Raw genomic sequence first — 18,722 nt, 5'->3', positions numbered from 1 at the left:
GTTATGTCTCTCATCCCACTTCTTCCCCAGAAGGTTTTGCTCCAGGCAGGTTGGGGCTCATGGAAGATCCCTTCTGGCTGACTCATATTGTCCAGCAGTTCCCTGGGACAGGAGAAAATCTCCAGCGACAGAAGGAGACTGCTTTAGTGCTCTTTTATACCATGGAAGCAGTACAATGCAGCATTAACACACCAAAAGATTTAGGCCATTAACTTTTAAAATTAGCTTACCAAGGGAGATGGAAGCACTTGTAGGAAAACAAGACACTCAAAGCTTCTTGCAAATCCAAACTATCCTCCTCTAAAGCATCATACTTAATCAGTTATACTTGTAGCTTTCTCTCTTAAATATGACAGCATAAAAAGGCTGCAAAGTGAATTTTCTTCTGCAGCTGCCATCTTAACATCTGTCTTTCTCCTGTTAGCAACAGTGAGAGCTACAACATTATTCAGTTTTGCAGTGTCAGGGCTCTGATTGTGCTCCTTCTTTTGAGATATTTGTTCGCAGCAATTTAATTCAAGGTACAACAATAACCTAAACAGCAGCAGGCCAGCCTGATCTGACTTCATTGTGGCACTGTATGTAGTGGAAAGCTGATGTGCTATTGTTGCTAGGTATTACAGAGTTCATGAAGCTGAATTATAATTTAGATATGAATAACCCAAGTCATGACATCCTCACTACCTTGGGCTGACTTCCTTTGGATGAGTTCTTTTGCTGAAACTCCATATGGATTAGCACCCTTGGGTTCACAAGCATTAATGCAATTCAGCAGTCAGACAAAAAAACTGGAGAAACTCCACAAAGGTAAGGGATCCTGAAGAGCAACCCCATTCCTATAGAGACTTTTGCAACCCACCCCACTCTCTTCCAAAAGCCAAGAAATGATAGGACAAGGGGTAATGGTACAAACTGGAACACAAAAGGTTCCACTTAAATTTGAGAAGAAACTTCTTCTCAGTGAGGGTGCCAGAGCACTGGAACAGGCTGCCCAGGGGGGTTGTGGAGTCTCCTGTTCTGGAGACATTCAAAACCTGCCTGGACACATTCCTGTGTAACCTCATCTAGGTGTTCCTGCTCCGACAGGGGGATTGGACTAGATGATCTTTCAAGGTCCCTTCCAATCCCAAACATACTGTGATTCTGTGTAAAATGCAGCCAGAAGATACTTTTGACTTTTGTAAAGAATGGATTGGGCCATTGTCATTGGCTTTGAACACATCAGCTGGATAGTTGACAGCTACAGAAAGAGGATGACTGGTTAGCCCAAAAGGCACATATCACAGATAGAGCAGGCAGTTCACAAGTGGACCATATAATATTTCTCTTTCTCATTATCAGTCAGGAAGCTGAAAGAAATATTAATTGGCTTCTCCTTCCCTCAAAGGGATTTGTTAAATGAAAGCCTTCATACTTGACCAAACTTTGAGGAATGCTGCCTGAAATACTGGGCCTGAAGCTTGTATTCAATCATGGGAGCAGCATATGATTAGCTGTGCTTTTACCCCTGTGCTGGCATTTGAGAGTATCATAGGGGTTTTTTTTCCATTGGTATGCCTGGTGAAATCAGACCAAACCCTTTGTTGTGTGATTAGTAATGTGTTAAGCCAGAGTTCCAAATTATTTCAACTTTTCAATGGTTTCAGGAACATTTGCAAGACTGATGGCTGGGCTGTATCTGCCAACAGGCTGAAAGAGCTATCATTTATTACAGGCCTTTCTTGTAGCCAAAATGTGTAATACTACCCTGGTAAACTGTGCAGAAAACTAATTATGAGTTTTGGTACAGCATTTTCATGTGAAGCTTTCTGTACTACAAATGCCTTCCTGTGTGAGGAGAGGGAGGAAATCCCATTGAACTTTTCCAAAAATATGAACTCCAAATGTTTCTGCACTGTGATGGTGCAACAGAGCTTCACTCATTGTGTTGGCCAATTTAATCCCATCATACCATAGTATTTTGTGGTGATTTGTAGTTCACTTTCAGCATACACTTATAATAGCCTGATCTATCCATCATTTCCCAGTTATTTTCTTTTAACAATGTCTTAACTGTCCCAGTGCCTCTCTGAAATCTATTAATTGTCTCACTGCTGACAGTTAAATTCTCTTCTCCTCCCCTTATACTACTGAAGTAATTTTCATTTGATGATAATCAACCTATCTCATTAAGCCTTTGAAGGGACTGAGGATTTTTAAGGATCACACATCAAGGATTTGCTATTTTGGGCACAGGAGAACCACAAAAATCACTCACTTCGACATGTGTGCGTGCGTGTGCACATGCCACAGGCTCATATTATCACAGCACCCACAGGCAAAATCGCCATTATTCTGAGAGTAGAAATTTTTAATTTGTTATTAAAAGAAGAGGAGAGCTCCACTGTGCAGAGAACAGGAAAAGGCTGAGGAAGCACAATTGCGACTCCGGGAAAACGTGTTCATGTTCCATAACGTGATCCATCTCATCTGCCTTCTGTTCCCAAAACAAGCTTTCTCTACCCTGTTCTGCTTAAAGCAAACGAGAAAAATGGTCTTAGGAAAGATACTGAGCTCTGTTGAGACCCTGGTAACAAGCAAAAGCTTGCCTGTGTTGAAATAACAGCATCTGAAGAAAATGCTCTTCCAAAACATTAGCTCTCCATGAAAACTGCATCAGTGTTTTAGGCCAAAAACTCCTCCTGGCTCGCATCAAAGGACAGCAGATAGCCAACATGCCCCCAAATGGCTATCAAAATGTATGTATCCTCATCACAGTAGCATTTCTTTGCTACACACTTTCTATGAGGCATGACGGCAAGTCACCATTCTCTGCCTCAATTTCCCCATTGGTAAAACAATAATAATATTTCCCTTCTTTCGAGACTTTCAGATAAAAGGTCACAGGAAATAAGAGCCAAACATCACTAGTACTATCCTTTCTGAGCCTCAGCAATTCGTTCCCTGCTGGGCTTCTGGATTCTGATGAAAACTTATTGGTATAATACATTCTGCATTTGTATTGTTTTTCATTGACCTCCATTTCCAGCAAAACCAGAATAAAGTCTAATCTCTGGTTGTATCAAATGAGAAGCAGCTAATCATCTACACACACAGGAGCCAGCATGTGCCAGTTCTGTAGTTGCTTCTTAAACCTATGTGTAAGGTCAGCTACATTTTAGTTTCATGAAGCTGAATTATAATTTAGATATGAATAACCCAAGTCATGACATCCTCACTACCTTGGGCTGACTTCCTTTGGATGAGTTCTTTTGCTGAAACTCCATATGGATTCCCACACTTGGGTTCACAAGCATTAATGTAAATCAGCAGTCAGACAAAAAAACTGGAGAAACTCCACAAAAGTAAGGGATCCTGAAGAGCAACCCCATTCCTATAGAGACTTTTGCAACCCACCCCCATCCAGACTTAAACCACTCTCTTCCAAAAGCCAAGAAATGATAGGACAAGGGGTAATGGTACAAACTGGAACACAAAAGATTCCACTTAAATTTGAGAAGAAACTTCTTCTCAGTGAGCTACATTTTTTATTTTGTTTCCAGCACTCACATCTGTGCCGGGAATAAGATATTGCAGTTTTTTTTCTCCTTTTTCTCTTCAGAAACATGTGATTAAAAAGAAAATAGTCTTCATTCTTCAAGACTGCTCAGTCCACTTTGGTCTCAGATTAGCCAGACAGGAGTTCAACCTCAGGGGGGTGATGAACACTTACATCAGGGCCCAGATCCTCAGCTCTGCTTCAAGGAGAAACAAGGGGAAGAAGCCAAGGTGGCCCTATCAATCTGTCACCTGCCCCAGGAGCACCTCCCAGGTTTAGTTAGATAGTAAATTGCCTTGTGCAGTTTTTGCTTCTTTTATCTTGCTGGTTAGAAAAATCTCTGCCTGGAGTAAGTACAAAGTGAAGACAGTGGCAGTATATTTCTTTTGGTAGCCAGGAGAAACATGTCATGATGGGAGCAGAGAGAAGGGCTCACTGTATGGCACAGAGCTGGTTGGATTCAGAATTCTTCTGATGCCTTCTTGAACTCTAGCCAGACTCATGTCCCCTTCTTCAGCCTGCCTTGTCTTCAAACCCTTACTCCGCCCAGATATTGTGATGTACACTGCTTGAAGGAAGCACAGGTAACTTTATATTTGTCCCTGAGCTCTCCTACTACCCAAGCCTGGTTCACTGCAAGCATGAAGGAGAGAAGGGATCAGCAAGCTTTCATAGGAAGCATGCCAAGTTTTATTTCTCTTTCCCATCCTGGAGGGTAAGCATGCCTCAGGAACACAGCAGGAGCCAGAGGATGCTGCCTCACAAGCAGACATCTGCTAGCTTGCTTGAGACTTCGCAAGGAGCCCATGGAGGTGTAAAACTGTGGAAATCTGATCCAGGTCCACAGTCTGGAATAGCTATATCCTGATGGAAGAGGCTCCTGGGTTGAACTGCTGCTGACTGAGACTACAATCTGATGCTGTGCTTCACATTTGCTATGGCATACATTTTTCAAAACCTCATGTTCAATGTTCATATGCAATGTTAGAGATATATTTCTTTGGCCAGCAATGCCTGGGTTTATTATTTTTCCCCATTTGCTTCTGAAACTGGGAGCCTGGTCTAGTTTATTTTCTGAAAGGTAGGATACCATCAGAGTGAAGGATGTCCAGTTTCAGCCAAGTGGTTATTGTACAAACCATATATCAACAAAGTGCTCCAAATTAGCAGTGGTCTGGCAGCAGTAACAAAAGCTCCAAGAAAGAGACTGTGTAATTGTGCTTGTCATGAAGAAGAATATAGTCTGCAGCTGGTGTACAGAAATGCCTCAAATCTGTGTGGGGATCAGAAGAAAATCAAGTAAGCTACTAAGCTCTAGCTCAAAGAGAATTCAGCAAGGTATCTCCTTCAAATACTACATTTCTGCCACAAACACACAGCATCCTGGTGGTGTCTCATCTGCCTGCCTGCCCAGACATTTTGAAAGTAACTTTTGCAATAATATCTCAACAATATTTTCCTGGTATTGTTTTGGGGTTTTTTTCTTAGTTTACATATATGCATACCTCAAAATCCATGTAAGCTATCTCTTCTGGTAGAAGAGTGCCACCTCACGACTGAAATAGAGGAATGAAACAACCCACAGTTGCAAAGCTGAAAGCAACTCAAGTGCTCACAGCCAGGGAGGACTGGAGCAACTCGTGGCCCTGTGGACCCAACCAGCTTTCATCCAGCACCGCAGCACCCAGGACAAATAATCCTTTGCCAAACAAGTGCTTTGTGATCGCCATTCCAGGAGAAAAAAGCTTAGCATCCGTGCTGAACACCAAGCCCATGTTCAGTGTTGAACACCTATCACAGACATTATTCAGGCTTTTATACAGGGTGCTTCTTGCTTCAAAAGCCCAGTCACTTTGTTTCAAATTCCTCTGCAGTATCTCAGGTACCTCTTCTCTGGGAACTGCACAATTTCAAGTGTGAGCACCCTCTTTTCCTTGCTTCCTCAGACGGCTTATGACATGCCTAGCCACCTTGTCTCAAACTCATTATCTTTTCCTTACCAAAACAACTAATTTTTCTCACCAGATGAGATAAATATTGTCAAACTAAGGAGAATTCAGGTGTGCTAAAAAGTCCCAAGGACTCTTTGTTGTCTCCATAAATGAGGTGCACACATCTAAGAAACTCAGATTTTATGTGCTCCATCACCAGGTGGAAATATTTGAGGCAGAATCAGACACATATTCTCATGCATTGATTTGTCTATGCTCCTCTCAGAAATAGCCAGTTTAAATACAACACATCAAGAAGGAACAGAGCAAAATAACTTTTGGCTGGGTTTTTTCTTCTCTTTTTTTTTTTTTTTTTTTCTTTTAAATGAATTCAGACATTGAGGAAAGTGCTACATTGAAAAGCCTAGAGCTTGAAATATGTTGTTCCTATTTTTTTCCCAGAATAGAAATATTAGGAGAGTAGTACTGAAGCTTTCCTAAAATCCCGGTTCTACTGCTGCTGTTCTCCTTTATTTGGCTCATTGCTAAAGGTTAGGCAGTAATTAAAGATCAGAATCAGCTTCTTCCTTACCACCTCAAAAAAAAACCAGAGTCAATTAAAACCAACCTAAGTATTATTTTTTTCTAAAATGGTCATTGATCTACTAGCAGGTATATTAATAGCACCTATTATCAGGCAGAATGCCAAGCAGCTAAAATATAGATATAAATTTTGACATAATTCAAATATTAAATAGTGTTTCAAAGTGAAAGACTTTGCATCTCATTCCCTGAGGCAAACAGTTTTTGCTCAGTCCTTCATTTCAAAAATACACTGCTAAAGTTGACAGATAGCCAATATTATTAACCTGAAAGCATCAGCTTAATAAGTCTCATCCTATGAACTGAAAAAAAGAAAAAAAATCAAAACCCACTTGCTATTCAGTGGGAGGATTTTAACGGCGCGGATGATTTTCTTTGCATAACTGCTAGAAGGCCTACAAAAGTTCATCAAAAATCAGAGCTGCATGAAGTATGGGACTAGCTGATTCTTTTGTTATTATAAAGATAGCAATAACTGAATCAATAAACCTAATTTAAATTTTAATTAAAGATTATTGTTATCACAGATGAATTTTTAAGCTTAGCCAGTTTAACAGTTTCCCTAAAAATATTTTTATAAAGGAGTTGATCGAGCACAATACATAATAGCATGAACAAATATTTGCTTGCTTAAACTCTCTCCTATTAAGAAAATGAAAGAGTATAAGGTCTACTATCCAAAGTCACCATTGAAATACTAGCAAAATTAGACTAAATATTCTTCCTCCTCCTCCCAGAGCAGCTAAGTTAGCTCTGGGCCATGTACAGTGTCCTTCAGACAAGACCACAGCACTGAGCCCCTTCAGCTCTTACACTGAAGACTCATAAAACCAGATATGTGCTTCAAAACACTTGAGCAAAACTTCTCCACCTTCCAAGGGTTATGGTGCCAACAGGTCATTGGAACTGGACTGGGGTTAGAGGTAGGTCCATGCGTAAGCCACCAGAGAGAAGAGAAGAGCTGCCAGCTCAATTAAACACAGGTACAACAACCATCTGCTAAAAGGCTGTGCCTTCAAGGAGCTAAGTTTCATCCAAAATGCCCAGAGAAAGGGCTGGTTGCTTGTTTGCTTGGTTAAAGAGCCAGAAAGCAGCTGTGGTGTTATTAGCCATTGCTATAGAGCTGGACTGATCCAGCTCTCACACATCCCCATGCCCAGGTGCTTTTTGCAGGCTGATGTGTGATAATAGCCAACCTTCTCAAAAGGCAGCTATGATGATTTCAGCGATGCCATCAGGATTTAGAGCTTTCTTCTGTAAACCACGGAGCACCTCTACACCAGTGCTCTCAGTTCTCTTTTGGGTGAAATATAAAACAAAAATATAACCTCTGAAGCTAAGGTATCTTTAGAAAAAACGATTTTTTCAAGCTGCCTCTTCTAAAAGCAAGTACCACCTACCCACATTCAACTTGTTCTCCAACCCACCTAAAAGGATGCACTGTTATGAAACTGCCCAGGCAACCCCACTGAAATATTTTGTTGCTTACCAAAAATTCAAGTGGTTTTGGATAGAATATGATTTCTCTTTATTTGTGTTGCATTTCCAAACATCACTTCTCACCAGCATCCGCCTGGCAGAAACAAGTCCTTTATCCTGAACTCTCTTTCATCTCCTCCTCCAATTTCGCAACAGCTAAACCAGGCTTCAGCAATGCCATTAGCCACAACCAACCACCAGAATACTTTGTGGGTGATTCACAGATTTTGTTGTCAAAAGCCTATTGATCTTCCTTATTTCCTGAAATTTACAGCATACCAAGCTGCATGTTCACACTGTTTTGTCTTTAATCCTGGGTTCACAAACATTTCCCCAGTAAAATGTGACATATTTATAAAAAGCTCTAAGTCAGTGAAGTTCAGGATTGAACAGACCTTGGATGTTGTCTTCTCTTTGTAAGTAGCATTTTAAGAAGAGAAACAAAAGCCATCTGAATATGCAGACTCAAATTATTTGTTCAAGAAGTCTGCACAGCAAGAGGTGAAATAGATCACTAATCTATTTTAATTAAATGTTTATCTCACAGACATGACAGCATAAGTGTGCAGCAGGTACAAGCTGCTAGAGAAAATACTTCTTTCACAGCAAACATCGTTCCATCTAAAGGGGTTTTTCTCCCAGGCATCCCTTGATATTAATGCTAATGTGGGATTCCAGCAATGCCTAAACAGTCTTTGTTCTAATCTCAGTCCCAGTTACTACTGTGTGCTTAATATATGCTCCTTAAGAGGGTTGTGTATGCCATGCATTACATAGCATAGAGCCTACATAGCAGTCAGCTGTATTTTTCCACAAGAGATTGGTTCTCTCTATATACATCTTAAAGGATAGAATCATAGAATCATAGAACGATTTTGGTTGGAGGAAACCCTTAAGATCATTGTGTCCAACCATTAACCTAACACTGGCACTAAACTATGTCCCTAAGAACCTCATCTATATGTCTTTTAAACACCTCCAGGGATGGTGACTCCACCACTTCCCTGGGCAGCCTGTTCCAATACCCGACAACCCTTTGCTGTGAAGAAATATTTCCAATATCCAATCTAAACATCCCATGGTGCAACTTGAGGCCATTTCCTCTTGTTCTATTGCTTGTTACTTGGGAGAAGAGACCAACACCCTCCATGCTAAAACCTCCTTTCAGGTAGTTGTAGAGAGTGATAAGGTCTCCTCTCAACCTCCTTTTCTCCAGGCTAAACAGCCCCAGTTCCTTCAGCTGCTCCTCATCAGACTTGTGCTCCAGACCCTTCACCAGCTTCTTTGCCCTTCTTTGAAATCTCTCCAGCACCTCAATGTCTGCCCTGTAGGGAAGGGCCCAAAACTGAACACAGGATTTGAGGCGGGGTTTCACCAGTGCCCACTACAGGGCATCAATCACTTCCCTAGTTCTGCTGGCCACACTATTCCTGATACAAGACAGGATTCTGTTGGCCTTCTTCTTGGCCACCTGGGCACACTGCTGGCTCATGTTCAGCTGCTGTTGACCAACACCACTGGGTCCTTTTCTACCAAGCAGCTTTCTAGCCACTCTTCCCCGAGCCTGTAGCGCTGCCTGGGGTTGTTGTGACCGAGTGCAGGACCTGGTACTTGGCCTTGTTGAACCTCATACAGTTGGCCTTAGCCCATCAATCCAGCCAGTCCAGATCCCTCTGTAGAATTTTTCTACCCTTGAGCAGATCAACACTCTCACCCAACTGGGTGTCATCTGCACACTTACTGAGGGATGCCATCTTGGAAGAGCTCTCACAGAAACAATGCTTCTATCCCTTTGCAGGGGCACATGCATTGAGGGTCTATATTCTCAGCAGTTGAGCAGGAAGCCTGCAGAGCATCCAGCTCTACTAACGCAATCCCTGGACATTACCCTGGGAGGTTTGCTGCAGGTGTGTCTGAGCGATGGCATCTTGCAATGTCAGCCTGAACATATTTGAGAAACAGCAGTTCCCACCTGAACTGCACATCAAAGCTGGGGTTTTCAAAAGGGCATAGGGTTTTACCAGTGAAGCTTATACATGTTAGAGGATGCATTTTGTTTTCTTAATTTCCTACATGCCATTTATATTTGTCCCATACCCATCTTCTGCCTCCCCAGCAAGGAGTGGAGAGAAATGAACCTGCTTCTGAGGTGCTAAACTCATTTAGACTTTGGGTTTATGCAGGACAGAGAATAACAGGAGCTGTTCTACTGTTTTCTTTCCCAAGCTGAGTAATGCAGCAGCTCAAGCAGCTCCTTCTTCACCCTTTTATCCAAAGCTAGATTTTCCCATGGCACTCCAACCCATCATAAAAGGTGAGGGAAAGGACTTTAGCTCTCTCAGCCTGAGATCATGCTGCAGGAAGCCAGCTGTAGCACAGTATCACTGCACACCAGAAGTGCAGCTGGGTGTCCCCCACCCTCCCCACTCTTGGTGCTTCTCTGAGATGTTTTTCCCCAGCAGCACTGAATCTAGGGACTGGAGAGAGACCATAAAACAAACTGATCCCAAAGTGCTCTCAAATGCAAAGGCAACCAAACTGGAATATTTGCAGGAATTACATATTTCCTGAGGTTCTCTCGAATAAGAATTAAGACGTTGCTTATGACTGTGGAAACAAAATAAGAAGCCAACAAGAACTCATGCAAAAGCTTGTGATTCTTGCTGACTGGTCATCCTCTCTGTGAAGGAAGCAACCTAGCAACACAGCTGGATAGGTCCAAAACCATAAACAGGACTGCTAGCCTTCATGTGCTGCCAGGGGTCTTCCGTACACCCCCTGCCACCTCAGATCCTCCCTGCTCCATGCTGCCCTGATGGGTCAGGTTGTGCTGCTTAGACAAAATTCCTGCCAGGACCCTTCCTGTGTGAGGCAGCAGCAGGCGGCTCAGCTGGAGCCCAGTGCCTTTGTTGCCTGTTCTCGGCGGTTTATCAGGGAGCTGCGGAGCAGGCTGCCCACGCACCACACCGGAGGAGCGCATCCCACCTGCGAGCCAGGATTCAGGAAGAAGCCTGTGAATTAATAGCAATGCATTTTTAAAAGGTCAGGACAGGTCTTCCTCTTACTCAGCACTTTGCATTTTGAAAGCAGAGCTGCCGTAGATACAACCGTGTACTGCGGCTTCTTTAGAACAAAATTCTGCTATGTCCTTTTGTGCAGGTATCTGCTAGGAGAAATAAAGCACTTGTGCAGTGCTGATTCGATGTCTGAGAAACCTCTGAATCTATAAATGCGTCCCAACAGTCAAACACAGAGTAGGGTGAAAAATCCTCGTACTTCATGTTCCAGCTTTGCCGAATTGAGTCTCTCGTTTCCAAGGACTCCAAGTGCCAATTCTGGAACAAGCTTCTCTCCCTGGTCAGACTCTGTGTTATTTGATATATTAAATTTCACAGATTTAGTCGACAGAAAAATGTAATCATCATCCATTTGAAAAAGCACAGCTGAAAAACGATTAAAATTCATACACATCAGGCAGCTTGATTTGTGCTGGGCATGGCCTGAATATAAGGCTAAATGAAGGTTAAATATTGGCTGAATAGTAATTGTACTGTCTTTTTGAGAAGCTATTTATTGAGAATGTATATGGTAGTATTAGCTAAAAGTGGCAGCACATTTGAAATTAAATCAGACAAGCTTTTCTGTCTTATCATGTACCCTTTTGGAGACTAAGCTACATGCAGTTAGAAAGCAAGAAGTTAGACACAAAATAGTCAGTGAAATATATTGAATTCCTGATATATTTCTAATATTTGTAACTCAGCGTTTTTCCACTGGAAAATATTATTTCACTGGCATTGAAATCTACTGGGGGAAAAATATGTGCATTTTTTTAATATTTTGAAAAAGACTAAAACATGGGCAACTTTTTCTTATTTGGATGCTGCATTATACAATATATCACATTTGGAGAAATCAGAATGAAAAGAAAATGCTTTGAACGATCCGTGTTATACTCTGTTTAGAATTTAACTTAATATGAATTCTATTTTTTTATATTTGCTATTTATTTTCAGCTTGTTCAGAAATAAGTAGATTTTTGGAGTGTCAGAAAGTCCCACTGACTAGAAACTATGGCTTCTCATCAGCTCAGTTTCCTATGCATATTCACCTCTTGTGCAAACGTGACCTAACAATATATGCCTTCTCCCACGAGGGTGTGATTTTATTACCATTGGTGATGGTCAGGCCAGCTGCTCCAGCCCACTCCATGGCAACTTGCATTTTCTGATGTGCAGCTTGTCCCTGGGCCCGTCATCAGCTGTGTGATGAAGGCAGCAGTTACCACAAAGACCTCTGATCAGAATTCACAGATGGTATTAGATCAAAGCTATAGAATTTCTGAAATAGTGATCAGCTTCTTAGTCTGATTAAATAAGAAATACGAAAATAGAAATATCAAATCATTTACAGAAATAAGCACCATTTTTAGTGTTAAAGAAGGAAAAATAAAACAAACAAAACAAACAAAAAAATTAATTCCGTATATTCTTATAGGAAAAACACATCTCTCCCTTCCTTTCCTCTCGCACTCACACACACACACACTCATCTCTCCAGCTCCTGCACCAGAGCCAGGAATGGCCATGCTGCATAGCTTGGACATGGAGAAGACACACACACCATTCATAACCCACAACACAAGGATGTCACACACCAATACCCAGGCACGCTGAAGCAAAGATGCTTTGAAATTCTCACAGACACCTGTCCAGTTTTTACACCTTTCAAGAGCTTTGGACATTGCTCAGGATGAGATAAACATCCAATTTCCAGGTGTTTTCTAAATCAAGTTATCAGAACCCCTGGGAATTTCCCATTGCTGTCTTTGAATGAGAGGTTATACACACTTACAGGATTTTTTTACTCAAATAAAACTGGAAAAAAAAATGCTTGTCAGATGTACATACATACAAAAAGGAGGGGAAAAATATCTTACCAGAGCATGGTATTTGCAACGTTTTCCAGCAATGACAACTGATGCTTCAGGCTTTGCAAAAAGTGCTGAATTCAGGGTACAACATGAGTTTTTTCTTGCTTTGGTTTTGGTTTTTAGCTTGATTAAAGAGAACCTATTAACTAATACGGAATGTTTCTGATAAGAACTTGGTGGCACTACTGAAATTTTATTCTAAATCTCTCTACATTTTTGAGGCAATAGTTTTCACACCAGGGAGAACTGTTTAGTACAAATTTGACAGTGAAGGTCTAGATGAGGAAGAGAATATACTACAAGCACATCAACTGCCTCTAAATCTCAGCATGTCCCTTGTGGCACACCAACAAAACAGACCCAGCAAAGCTACATAATTTGCCAAAGCCTACACAATGTCTGCAGCAGAACCAAGATATCAATCAGGAGTTCTTGACTCCTAGCCTTTTGCTTGCTTTTAATAGCACACATTGCTTTCTCATTCTCGTTAACATCTAAAAATAGCAGACTGACGAATATTGCACCCAATATATTTGAGACCAAAAAAAGGTCATCAGGGCAGAGACCATTTCCCTGCCTTGTAGGACACTGCTTGGTGATACTTAGCAAACACAGGAGCAATGCTCAGATACGAACCTAGAATCATAGAATGTCCTGGGTTGGAAGGGACCCACAAGGATCATCGAGTTAAACTCCTGTCCCTGCACAGGACAACCCCACAGTTCACACCATGTGTCTGAGGGTGTTGTCCAGTCTCTTCTTGAACACTGTCAGGCTTGGGGCCGTGACACCTCCCTGGGGAGCCTGTTCCAGTGCTCCACCACCCTCTGGGGGAAGAACCTTTTCCTCATGTCCAACCTAAACCTCCCCTGGCACATCTTCCTGACATTCCCTCGGGTTCTGTCATTGGTCACCAGACAGAAGAGATCAGCGCCTGCCCCTCCTCCTCCCCTTGTGAGGAAGCTGTAGCCGCCATGAGGTCTCCCCTCAGCCTCCTCTTCTCCAGGCTGAACAAAACAGGTGACTTTAGCCACTCCTCATAAGGCTTCCTCTCCAAACCCTTCACCAACTTGGTAGCCCTCTTCTGGACACTCTCCAGTAGCTTTATATCCTTTTTATCCTGTGTTGCCCAGAACTGCACACAGTGCTCCAGGTGAGGCCGCACCAGTGCAGAGCGGAGCGGGACAGTCACTTCCCTGGCACCGGCTGGCAACTCTGTGCTGGATGCACCTCAAGACATGGGCGGCCCTCTTGGCTGCCAGAGCACACTGCTGGCCCATGTGAAGCTAGAAAGTCACTGTAGCTTTTTTGAGCACCATATTGGAGTTTCAGACACTAGGTCTGCGTTCATCTAAGTACTTCAGTATTAGTGTCATTATCACAGTGTCTAAGTAAAATTCTCCCATCTTCACTGTTGTCCCAGGCAAGGTGCAAAAGTCAGCTCTAACACTACAAGTCAGCACCTTCCCTACTTCATAATTCCTACAGCCAAACTGTAGAAGCACTGACACAGAGGCTGTAGGAATTAATGTCAAGAGGTGGAGAATTTCCTACATGCTTGGGTTTGTTTTTAAAAGGTTCTTGTGATACAAATGAACCTTTTGACAAAGCAGATCAAAACCTCTATAGTGATCCTTCAGCAAAGGATGAGTCAAAACAGGGTGAAAGCAATATAATATCAGCATCGCACATGCATGTGGAAGGCTCAACTCCCAGCTGGATACCCCAGACCAAATTCTGTAGTGAAACTCTACTCACCCTGGAAATGGTGACACCACTGTTTTCTGTGCACACTCGAGTCTTCTGCTGCTGAGGTCTTACTCCAGGCTGAAATGTGAAGCAAACTTCCCATGCAATGGTTGAAAATAGGTCATTCTTATGGGACATCCCATTCCATTTGTGCAATGGAAAGTCTCCCCCATTCTGCTAAGGGCCAGCAGGAAACTGCTGAACCTTGAAATCAGCTTGACATTGTGGCTGTCAGACAAAAAGATGCAATCAGTAGTGGGCTATAATTCTTGCCCCCTTCTTTTCGAGTACTTTTTTTAATCACAGGAGTGCAATTTTAAAATAAAAAATCCTGTTATAATAAAGACCACCTCAAGTGAAAAAAAGATCTGAAGAAGGCTGTCGCTGTGTGTAATCTGCAGTAGGCTGACCTAGAGCTGAGAATCACTGTATTTCAGCCCAAACACGTATTTGATTCCATTATTCCGAAGTACCCTTTTCCCTCTAACTTTTTCATAGCATTTTACATTTGATAGCTCCCATGACAAAGGGAAATAGTATACGGTAAGAGTGCATGACACAACATATTATTGTGTAAGCTACCACAAAATCTTAAATTAAGTGTGCTGTGAAGAAATACATCAAACCACTCTGGGTCACTGCTCCAAAGCCTTGTAGCACTGTAAGACAGTGCAAAGCATAAGCCTAAATAGCAGTAGACAGCATGAACAAACTGCAACCTCGAAATAGCTGCACAAGGCAAGTTTTCAAGAGTAATGAATTTGGAGGTGGCATCAACTTTGTTATTAATTCTAATCAGTCAAAGGTGGGGTTGTAGCCTTACCCGCATATCGGCAACAGCTTAAGGGAATTATTCTGTCATTTTCATAGACTGCATGGTGCAAATATTAAGTTTGATAAAACCTTTCCATTCTAGCTGCAAGAAAAAATGCTGATGAGGTGCACTGAAATAGTGTCCATGCTCCCAGTCAGGCAGAGGGAGCCACCACAGCCTGTGCTCTGGAGCGGAACAGCCCATGTGTTATCAGAAGCCAGAGCCTGGTCCCAACCTTGTTGAAGCAAACAGGATATAATGTCATGGATGTGATCAAGCCCCACAAAGCCTAACCCATGGGCAGGTTCCCAGCATCCCCCCCCCAGCCCAGGTACCTTGCAGCAGGAGCCCGGCCGTGTGTCAAATTAAATGCAGACAGAAAGTGGCTCAGCTGGCTGGTTCCTGCTCACCAGCCGCCCGTCACTCCGCAGCACTGCTCAAGTCTCTGTGCTGTTCAGCTCCCCACCCGTTGAACAGGAATAATAAGCATTTAGAGGATAAATTAAAGTTTTAATTACGCATTTTAATTTAGTTAGTCCTGTATGGTGACAAGACTATCCAAAGTAGGAACTAATTGCTGATTCCAGGTACATGGAGCTAATAGGCACGTGGAGCTAGTAGGACCTGTTTTGTTCCCATTTGAAAGCAAAGCAATTAAAATGTTGCCATGTTAGACTGGCTGCCTAAAAAAAATGTCTCCTTCACCTAATCCCCATAATTTAGTTTGCCTTCTGCAATGAAACAAGAACAAAATTCATCTTGCAACTCTGACTGCATAGTTCTGAGCCAGGAATGGGAACAGGGGAGTGAAAGAACAGTATCCACCATGGTGTGTGTCTTTCACAGAGAAGTGGCAACTCTTATGACACTGGTCACAGCACACAAAGCTTTAACTAAACATTAAATATAATAATAATAAAGAAAAACACAATGAAGTAAGATAGCAATTAACTACTGCTTAGGTAACTTGCTCAGCAATCAAGTAGTTGCACAACACTCAGTCATGATTCCCTAGCCTGTGCACACATAAAACAAACAAACCAAAGAGCTGTCATCAAGACCTAACAGAAACCTGCAACATATACAAAGGCTCATTACAGCTGATTAAAAATGCTTTGAGTTTAAAGGCGTGAGACAGCCATTAAGGGCAACCATCAGAGGTCTCACCAGCTCACAGTGCTTTTAAAATACAGTATGCAGCAAGGGGAACAGGTGCAAGCGTCAGCCCGCTGCACTGCAACCTAATCACACCACTGCTGTCCCCCATGCCAGGCAGCGGGGACAGATGGACAGATGGCGTGGGGAGCTGCAGATCCAGGACAGGCAGGGGCAGGCAGCTGCTCCTCCACCACCACCCATCACAGCAAGGCCTGAGACATAAGCCTTGTGGTTTTTGTTGGTCTCCAAAGCTCCTTCTCAACTAGACCATTCTTTCCAGTTATAGTTTTAGTTAATTTAGAATGAATTATTTGGGTCTCTTAACTTCCCAGCTTATTTTGAAGAAGTCAAATTAATGCTGGGCTAAGTAGCTCCAAAAGCTCCCCAGCTTTCATCCTCCCTGAAGAGATCCAATTAAAAGCAGACATTAGTCAAAATGTCAGACCAAAATCATTTTTAAAGTCATTGTGCAACAGAACTATGGCTACATATAAACCATTCAATTACTGAATAAATCACGCAATACTTGGAAACCTAAAGCCTAAAACTTCCTCACACAAAATGCAGCTTCCTCTGTCAATCAAAGGCATGCTCAGAACTTACAGCAAATAAGTCACATTTCCTTTTACAGGGCAAATTAAAACATGGAGTATAATAAAATGTGTGTAAATTACACCATAATATATGATAAGGGTGTAAATGCAGAGAAAACATTCCAGAAACTCTGCTGACTGCAGAGCTGAAGGACCTCTGAGCCAGCACAGGCAGAGGCTGCTGAAGCTGTACCGTGCAGAGCTGCAGAAATCTCTCTGTTCTGCTTCCAGAGCCATTCACGTCACGCTGGCAATCACTTCAAGGTTCTCCGCAACTATGGCATGTTTTAATCTGGAATCTTTGTGATCCACATACAATTTTTTTTTCTATATTACCTTTCTCAAACCCTTAGAGACATTATAAGGTCTCTCTCATACACACATCCCTCACTAGGTAAGACTTTTACTTGATTTCAACTTACTTGCTTGAAAAATCAGACCTCTTTCATTCTAGTTCTGAAAGTATTTTATCTATCATATGTAGAAAAGAAACAGGTATTAAATCATTGCTGAATGAGAGACTAAATTAAAAACTGAGACAGGTCAAAATTTCAGATGCTCCTTTGTTTTTAATGAGCTCTAACTCTAACGTAATTCAATTCATCTTCTCGCCTCCTGCAGAAATTTTACCCTCTCTTTCCCACCAGACAAATGAATGTTTCCTAACCAAAGCCTCAGGATCACTGAGTACTCGGTCTGAGCACAGGAAGGTTTCAGAGGAACTTCAGGGTTGTTATGGGTTTTTTGATTTAACCTCATCACCATTATAATGAAAACCCCAGATTTCCTGATCCCTTCGAAATTAAATTTCTGCAGCAGAGAGAGGGATCAGAAACACTACAGTTTTAGGAAGGGCACACTCCTTCGGGGAAACCCATCCAAAGGGTCACCGATCTCATTGTGCCACCAAGGAGAAGCAAAGGAGACCAGCCCAGAGGGGTGCCCAAGATAGCAGCGGAGACCCTGCAGCCAGCCCTCTCTGCCCCCAGCCTGCTGATGCCCTTCTCCTGGGGCAGGGACGTTCTACCCAACACTGCACCCATGATTCTGGGGCTGGTAGAGCGCTGCAAAACTAATGACCCTGTGGGGAGGCTGCTGCGCAGCTTGTTTCTCAAATGTATAGTGCTCCGTGAGCTGCAAAGTTCCTCTCCCTCTGTCGTTTTGTGGGAAAGAAGATCTCCTTTGGACTAAAAATTGCATAGGAAATGTAACAAGAGATGATTTTGTGTCCTTTCGCCGCTTCCCAACTGTGAAATGAACAGAAAAGTGGCAAGATCTTTAGATTTCCATTGGTGCGTTACTTGAGACTTGAAATAGGAACATGCCTTGTTCTGCAAAACCAAGAAAAACGAAGGCTTGAGTATTTTTGTCAGGCATAAGGAAAGATAAATTAGATGAGTAAGAAGGGTTGAAGTACGGTCACATTTCTGCCTGGCTGCAGCAGGTAGGTATGGTGCAGCAGTTTTCACGCTGAAGCTTTCCCTGACAGTCACCCACTGCTCTGCAGAGTCTGAGGCACTGCAGCAAGTGCAGAGAAATGCTGGAGAAGGGCTGAAGTACCACAGGGTGGTAACAGTGGGTAAATGCCTTTCCAAATGTGATGTTGTAAGCGAAAAAGACAAGAAACAGCAGCTTTCACCTATCAGAAGCAAGCTGTCTGAGCTTGGAGAGGAGGCTGAAGAGAATGAAGGCAGAATTATGTGAAGCAGTTTGCACAGCCCTGTAAAAGAGCAGAGATATTAAACTACCAAAGTTTCCTCTTCCTGAGACTTTCTGTATGACTTTATATGATGTCAGCAGTGCAGAGAAAAGATGTGCAATTCTACGGACTACCATTTCTGCCCAAAAAATTAAACTTATTTTTTAAAATGGCTTATGATTACCTTCTAAATAACTGATGTGTGGCAGGCTTGTCCAGGGGTTA

General features: G+C 42.4%; 1 protein-coding gene and 1 long non-coding RNA gene across 3 annotated transcripts in view; one reads left to right on the top strand and one right to left on the bottom strand.

Moving 5' to 3' along the window:
• LOC110365374 (uncharacterized) overlaps window positions 1-15,521 on the bottom strand; it is a 29,121-nt gene extending 13,600 nt beyond the window's left edge. Inside the window, exons 1-3 of the long non-coding RNA XR_002424820.2 lie at window positions 15,383-15,521; window positions 14,243-14,461; window positions 11,724-11,812 (exon numbers count right to left, since the gene is read on the bottom strand). This is a non-coding gene — a long non-coding RNA (uncharacterized LOC110365374). The remainder of the gene's footprint in view (window positions 1-11,723; window positions 11,813-14,242; window positions 14,462-15,382) is intronic.
• KCNJ6 (potassium inwardly rectifying channel subfamily J member 6) overlaps window positions 1-18,722 on the top strand; it is a 169,606-nt gene that overhangs the window by 146,465 nt on the left and 4,419 nt on the right. The gene's annotated exons all lie outside the window — the stretch shown is intronic.

This window comes from Columba livia, chromosome 1 (genome assembly GCF_036013475.1).
Source record: "Columba livia isolate bColLiv1 breed racing homer chromosome 1, bColLiv1.pat.W.v2, whole genome shotgun sequence".
Lineage (NCBI taxonomy): Eukaryota > Metazoa > Chordata > Aves > Columbiformes > Columbidae > Columba > Columba livia.
Note: the sequence above shows the minus strand (reverse complement) of the source record. Positions and strands in the feature narration are given on the sequence as shown.